General features: G+C 44.5%; 1 long non-coding RNA gene across 7 annotated transcripts; it reads right to left on the reverse strand.

Moving 5' to 3' along the window:
* Positions 1-522: 522 nt before the first annotated feature.
* On the reverse strand, positions 523-4,301 carry LOC129387078 (uncharacterized). 7 transcript variants are annotated; one of them, XR_011892960.1, is made up of 6 exons: positions 2,880-4,285; positions 2,678-2,743; positions 2,514-2,605; positions 2,282-2,440; positions 1,553-1,724; positions 523-737 (listed from the first exon to the last, which is right to left on the reverse strand). It is a non-coding gene; the product is annotated as an uncharacterized lncRNA (long non-coding RNA). The 7 variants fall into 7 exon arrangements; XR_011892957.1 differs by having other exon boundaries at positions 2,514-2,743; positions 2,880-4,301; XR_011892961.1 differs by lacking the exon at positions 2,678-2,743 and having other exon boundaries at positions 2,880-4,267.
* Positions 4,302-6,402: the final 2,101 nt, after the last annotated feature.

Below are 6,402 nucleotides of genomic sequence, written 5' to 3' on the forward strand. Positions count from 1 at the left end.
GCGCGGAGCTCTCGTCAAAATGGAGTACGTTGTAACACAAGCACCCAAGCAACAAAAAGACCGTGGCAAAAAGTCGGCCCGACGTCTCCGGCCGACTGCAAAACGGTTGGCCCGACCTCGGCAACCGAGGGCGGCCCAGCTTTGGGGATTGACATTGGCCTAACGTCGGCCGATCGTCGGCAATCGATGTAGGCCCGACCACTGTGGCCGACTTGGCCGACGGCGTCCCATACGAGGGCCTACCAAGGCTTTAGGTACGTAGTCAGTCGGCCAGCCGTAGGGCCATTCTATTTGGCCAACGCAGCCGAGCGCATGCCACACGCGGGCCAGCCATGGCCCTGACGACAATAATGGTCGGCATTGCACCGGCCCGGTGCTGAAAGCCGACGTTGCTTTTGACGCCCCGAATAATCGTAGCTTTTGCATCATGCATCATGCTTGTGTGGTGGCCGGCATAGAAGTACCACACGAAAGCGAACGCTTTTTTGTACTTTTCATGCCACATAAATGCCAGGCAAAAGATTCTGATACAGGTCTTTATTTCTTGTAATTGTATATGTACACCGACACGTTCACAAGTTTCAAACACTAGTTCATATTTGGTGGGCTTGAAGAAGGGTCACGGCGCCTTCTTTCATTCCGGCCTCCATCCCTGTCAGCTGCTCCAACCAACCAGCGTTTTGCGACTCCAGCCACTGATGCTAGTGAAGCGTCAGGGAACGTGCTCCTCACAGATGCTGCAAAAAAGCGGCACATATAAGAAAGCTGCCCCCGCTTTATAGTTCAGTTGGTGAGTCGCATTCCATTTGAAGAAGTGAAACAATCAAAAAGCTCATAAGCCAGATATTCACGAAACATTAAAGAAACAACAAAGCAATATTAGGGACGTGCAAATCAGTATCGAAGCTGTCAGGAAGAGTGGCTGGACGACACAAATCGTGTAAGTACCGGATAGTTGGTAATTTATATGTCGTTAGCAATAGGGGGAACTGAACACGGAACCATAGCAAAACACGCTTACACAGTGGCTACTGTGTCTATAGGTAGCGCGGCTATTTACACCACGACAGGTCTTGTTGCTTCCCGTGAGCACTGTATGAAACAGCGGAGTTGAAACGCTGAGACAAAGAACGCGCCGGAGCACGGAGCGCGCCAAGCAGCACAAGGAGGTGAATAGGTAAATGTCTGGAGAGGCAAGAGGGGAAGCTTTATGGCATGATACATATACTTGCTGACATGATGGCAACGATGATAGGTCTATGTTTTGCAGAAAACTGTTAGCATACATGGGTTAAAGCAGAAACAGCATATACAGCATATATTATATGGTGAAGCAAAACAAACTCCTCAAAAGCAGTGGCAAAATATGGACGCCGCAAGTAGAACTCACTTATTACGGCATTATTTTATTAAAGAAAATGCTAATACTGGACGCAGCAAGATGCAATAAGCAGCAGCTTGTTTGAATGAAGAAAAAAAAAACTAAGCATGCAGTTGGTACCGATGTTCGCAACGTACACTAGAAAGCTGATTGTTATGCCATATTTCTTACTTATATTCGTGATGGCCATGAGCTTCACGAAGGCGTGCTTCCTCCCCTGCGACCCTTTCCAGCTGAACTGCAGTGCAGCTAGGGGTGCAGCTTCATTTGTAAGTATGCCCTGCAGAATAGTGCTCACGGCACGACCGGTGTCCGTTCCTCCGTATCTGGAAAAAAAGTTCACCTGCACGAACCAGCGCACGTAGAGTTAAACCAGACATCCAAATACGTGGTTATCGTGGTCTGTAAAAAATAATGGCCAGAATAAGAAACGCTCTCGTTTTAAATGTTTTAACCACATAAAACAAATATATCTAGAAACAACGTTCTATGACAGAATGGCATATGGCTGCGGTATTGTATGAATGACAAAATGAAAATCAACCAATATTAAACATGAATACATAGTTTCTCTAAAAAGAAAACACAACATGTCATTCACCATCTGTTCCATGCCGGAATCTGAAGCTAAATATTCCTCTAAGATACGCTTTAGAGCCGCCCAAGGAAACATGAGGACAGGAAGGATAGGTTTACCGACTTTGGTCTGAATATCAGTGAAAAAAAACAACCATCCAGGCAGCGCGATAAATGAATACAACACATAGTTGCACAAACAAAATAGCACGCAGACTGCCACGAGACAAATGTATAGGTATACATAACGTCGAGACCGCGGTGACAAAGTATTACACGTAAACTACGAAAATGCAACAAAAGAAAAATTGAGGAAGAACTTACATATGGGCTATCCGCAGGGTTTCACATACGTGTCTTCTTGTCTGATGTTCCTAGATCTACTCTAGTCCACATGCGGTGAAGCGCGCCACTAACAATCCATTCTTACCTGCAATGCACCAGACGTATATCATACAGGTATTTACAGTTATGTTTTTTCATCTGTGGGAAGGAACGAAAGCAACTTCTAATTAATTATGACTTTTCCGCAATAATAACCAGACAAGCGTCTTACTCAATTTCTTCCCGAATGGTGATAACAGTTCCGAGCGTAGCAGGTCATTCGCACACTGTGCTTCAATTTAAGCAGTGTCGTTCCAGTGTTTCCTAGAGAAAAATTAACGAGAATAAAAGACGAAAAAATAATATTAGAAATATATACATGAAAGTACGTCTCACATTTCCCTGTCCCAACTCTCGAACGCTTGATCCGTTCTCATGTAAAGCCTCTTTTTTTTTTTCTTCCTGTCAGAAAAAATAAGCCCGAAAGACAAGGAGTTTATCATACGTTGCAAAACCATTTACACAATACAAAGCGACCTTTGTTCACTTGAAAAAGACAGTCATGCATTACACAACGTGAAATTAAAATGCCACTTACGAGTACGCATATCTTGAACGGCGAGATACGGCGGCTGCACTGCATGGGAAGGGCTTGCGCTGTTCTTGTCCATGTCACTTTTGTGTAGTTTGCGTTTATATGCGCAGTCCATGATAACAGAAATGCACCAACTAGTCTACCAAGAGACGCGGAACGAGCTGGCATCCAGAGCTAGCATTTGGCGGCAACTCACGCAACTGCTTGCGCCCCCGCGCCATTTGGCGGGAACTCGCCTGCGCCCCTGCGGGCAGCCGGCGTTGAGCGGGACGAAGAAAAAATAGACAGCAAGGAAAGTCCCGCTTCGCTTTCTCGCCCCGTCCTCGCTGGTGGGAGCTGATGCTGACAGAGAGAATCGCCCGTCCCTGCTTTCCAAGAACCTCTTCATTCCTTCTGGGAGAGGGAGATGCGACAGCGCATACGACCTCGGTTCCCCACACTTTTCCTTTTTTTTGTCAGGCGCTTCCTGTGAGCGCGTCGCCGTTTCCTTTTGGCGTGTGTGCTGTGCACGTGCGTGCGTGCGTGCGTCTGTGTAATATTTTGGAGCGATTGGTAGCTCTATACGAATATGTATATAGCTCATGTAAACAATAATTTTGACCTCTTCAATGCGTCGAACAGTACTTTGGGTGCTATGCACGTTAGCATGTAGGTTGTTTTCTTTTTTGGGGGTATTGTATAAATATTGTATAATCTTGTTTTGTTTCCTTTTGTACTTGTTCATTATTGTACACCTGTTATTACCGTGTGCAATTGTCTTTGTCCGCGCCTCACTTACGTGCGCGTCACGCTAAAACTCACAGTTTAGCGTGAGATTAAGCGTGGATTTTTTTTTAGTGTACACTGAGGTATTTGTGTTCTTTTACTCGAGGTATTTCCTGGCCCTGTATTGATACTGTCTGTTCACTGTTTTCATTGAGTACTGTTTACCATAAAAGCTGATTTCCTAACGCTAAATTTCAAATGTTAAATTCTCACCTTCATGTGCACATATATTCTCCAGGCGCTGCATAACACTCCGCTTGTTAGCTAGCAACACAATGTCGTCCGCATAAAACGAACCTGGAAGCTACTGCTCTACTATTTTAACCACCTGTTTGTATGAGAGATAAAACCCAAAATTGCTTCCCAAAATTGCGCCTTGTCTGTCGTACATGTTGTTCTTTCGTCCTCGTCTTCGTAGCGCTCTCTTTTTTCATCAAGTATGCTCAAACAACACGCCCACATCAAGCTTCTGCTGGTTCCCTCTAGCGCCCTTTTCATACTTACCATGTACATCACAAACAGCAGTCCCTAGTTGATATCAACTTGCTTCTCGCTCCTCATCCCTCCCCATTCAACGCAAACTGTATTTTCTAGGTAGGTCTCTGTCAAAGCTATATAAGGTCGTTGCCTATGCCTTCCAGAATATCCCACAAAATTTTGTGGTCTACGTTGTCATACGCTCCGGTAATATCTAAAAAAGCCACATAAGACAGTCTCCTCTCTTTGGATATTTCAATACACTGAATAAGAACAAATAAGTTATCAACCAGACTCCTATTCTGAACCCGTTCTGAAGTTCTCCCATAACATTCTCTGCCCATGTTTGCACTTGTAATTTAATTACCTGTATTGCTAACGTGTATATTGCCGATATAATGGTCAACGGTCTATATGGGTGAATTCAATTCTTTTCTCCGTTATCTTTATACATTAAATTCATTCTACTTTGTCTCCGGCTGTCTGGTATTCGCCTATCTTGCAAGCCTTTTTCTACTGCTTCCCACAGAGCTTCCTTACTTTTTGATCCTAGTTCGCTAATCAGCCTAACGGGAACCTCGCCTAACCCTATGGCTGTGCGCTTTAGAAGTTTCTCTGGTTCTCGTTAACGCTCTTCTTCTTTAAAACTACTTCATCATTGCCTTGGAATGATTCGGTCGTTATTTTTCGGATGTAATTTAATGTCGCATCCCCTTCCATTTTTTTTATCTTAGTCTAGGACATGTTGTTGTGTTCCAGACTTTCTGCTTAATAAGTTCGTGTGTTTTCAAAATTTTCTAGGCGCGGCCTTCTTTTTCTCACGTATTTCCGACAACCAACGTTCACTTTCACCTTTGAACTTTGCTTGAACCAGTATTATAACAATAGATTTTTTTCTCCCGGTATACTTCTAATTTTCTGTCTACTTCAACCTGTGGCAACTGCACTTTCTATGCCTGGTTATGTTCTCGTAATGCTTTCTGTCGTTCATCGATCGCTTCGGGTATCACGCTGTTCCACCAGCTTTTTTTACTTCCTTTTTGTTTTCCAACAAACGTGTTGCTTCTCCTTCCTAATTTCTCTCCTCATTACATTTAGAAGCTCACTGTATTCCCACTTTTTGCTTGGCCATTTGCCGTGTTCTTTCTCGACTCCCGCGGCTATATTTGTTATTTGTTGAGCGTTCAAATTTGGACTGGCCATTCTTCGCTCCGTGCTCTCCTTCACAACTACATATCCTATTTTCAAAATGGTGCGTTTATGGCCAGTCCTTGTGTTACTACAATCTTACTCGCCAATGGCTCAACTTATCTCAACTGATCTGAACTTATCAGAAATATCTGCCGTCATCAGACAGTTTGTAGCTGCCTCCAGACCTTCCCCAACCCCGTCCATCTCAGAAGGATATATCCGGACATCTACTCAGATGATAACTGCAAATTATGCAGCAGGGCTCACGCATCTCTTAGACACATTCTCTGGGAATGTGAAATTATATGCAAAGAAAATGCAGTTTCCCCAGATGAAGCTGCGGCGCGATGGACGGCCGCGTTGCGTAGCTCAAACCTCGAAAGTCAACTATGGGCCATCCAGCAAGCCCGTGAGGCGGCGAGGAGACAGGATCTCCGGACCTCCTCGGGGGCGGCCTAGGCCCAGGCCACGAATTTGCCGGATTGTTAATAAAGTTGTCACCACCACCACCACCACCATCAGACAGTAACCAATAGTCGATTGCCTATTTCCAACTTCCCATCTGATCTGACCATCAGATACGGCCCGTAATTACGATAACGAGGTTACGTTGCTCACAAAGGTCCAGCAATACCTTCCTGTTGTTGTCGGTATAAACGTCTAGATCCTGTATGTGGGCATTCATGTCACCTAACAGGGTAATTTCGGCATATTTAGGGAACGCCTAATATCAGCACTTAGGCATTCCGCTAAGCCTTGGTTCTTCTCTCTGCAATGTTTTCTCGTTCATAAATACGTTAAGCCCAGCCAAGTTTTATTTCCACTCATTGTGCCTGAAAACCAAAGATGTCCTTGACACTTTGAATATGCTTTTTCCCATTTGAACATTCCGGCCCCCCTCCCCTTCCTTTCGATTTAGTTCTGTTGCAACCTTCCCAAACATAATTCTCAATGACTGGTGCATCTCTTAAGTCTCTAAGGTGCGTTTTTATAACCGCATACACCCCTATTTGTTCTCTATTTAACTGCTCCTCAATTTATAAGCGCTTTTCCTTTCTTTTGGCGCGCTGCATGTTTATGCAGCCTATTGCAT

This window comes from Dermacentor andersoni, chromosome 2, assembly GCF_023375885.2.
Source record: "Dermacentor andersoni chromosome 2, qqDerAnde1_hic_scaffold, whole genome shotgun sequence".
In the NCBI taxonomy this organism is placed as follows: domain Eukaryota; kingdom Metazoa; phylum Arthropoda; class Arachnida; order Ixodida; family Ixodidae; genus Dermacentor; species Dermacentor andersoni.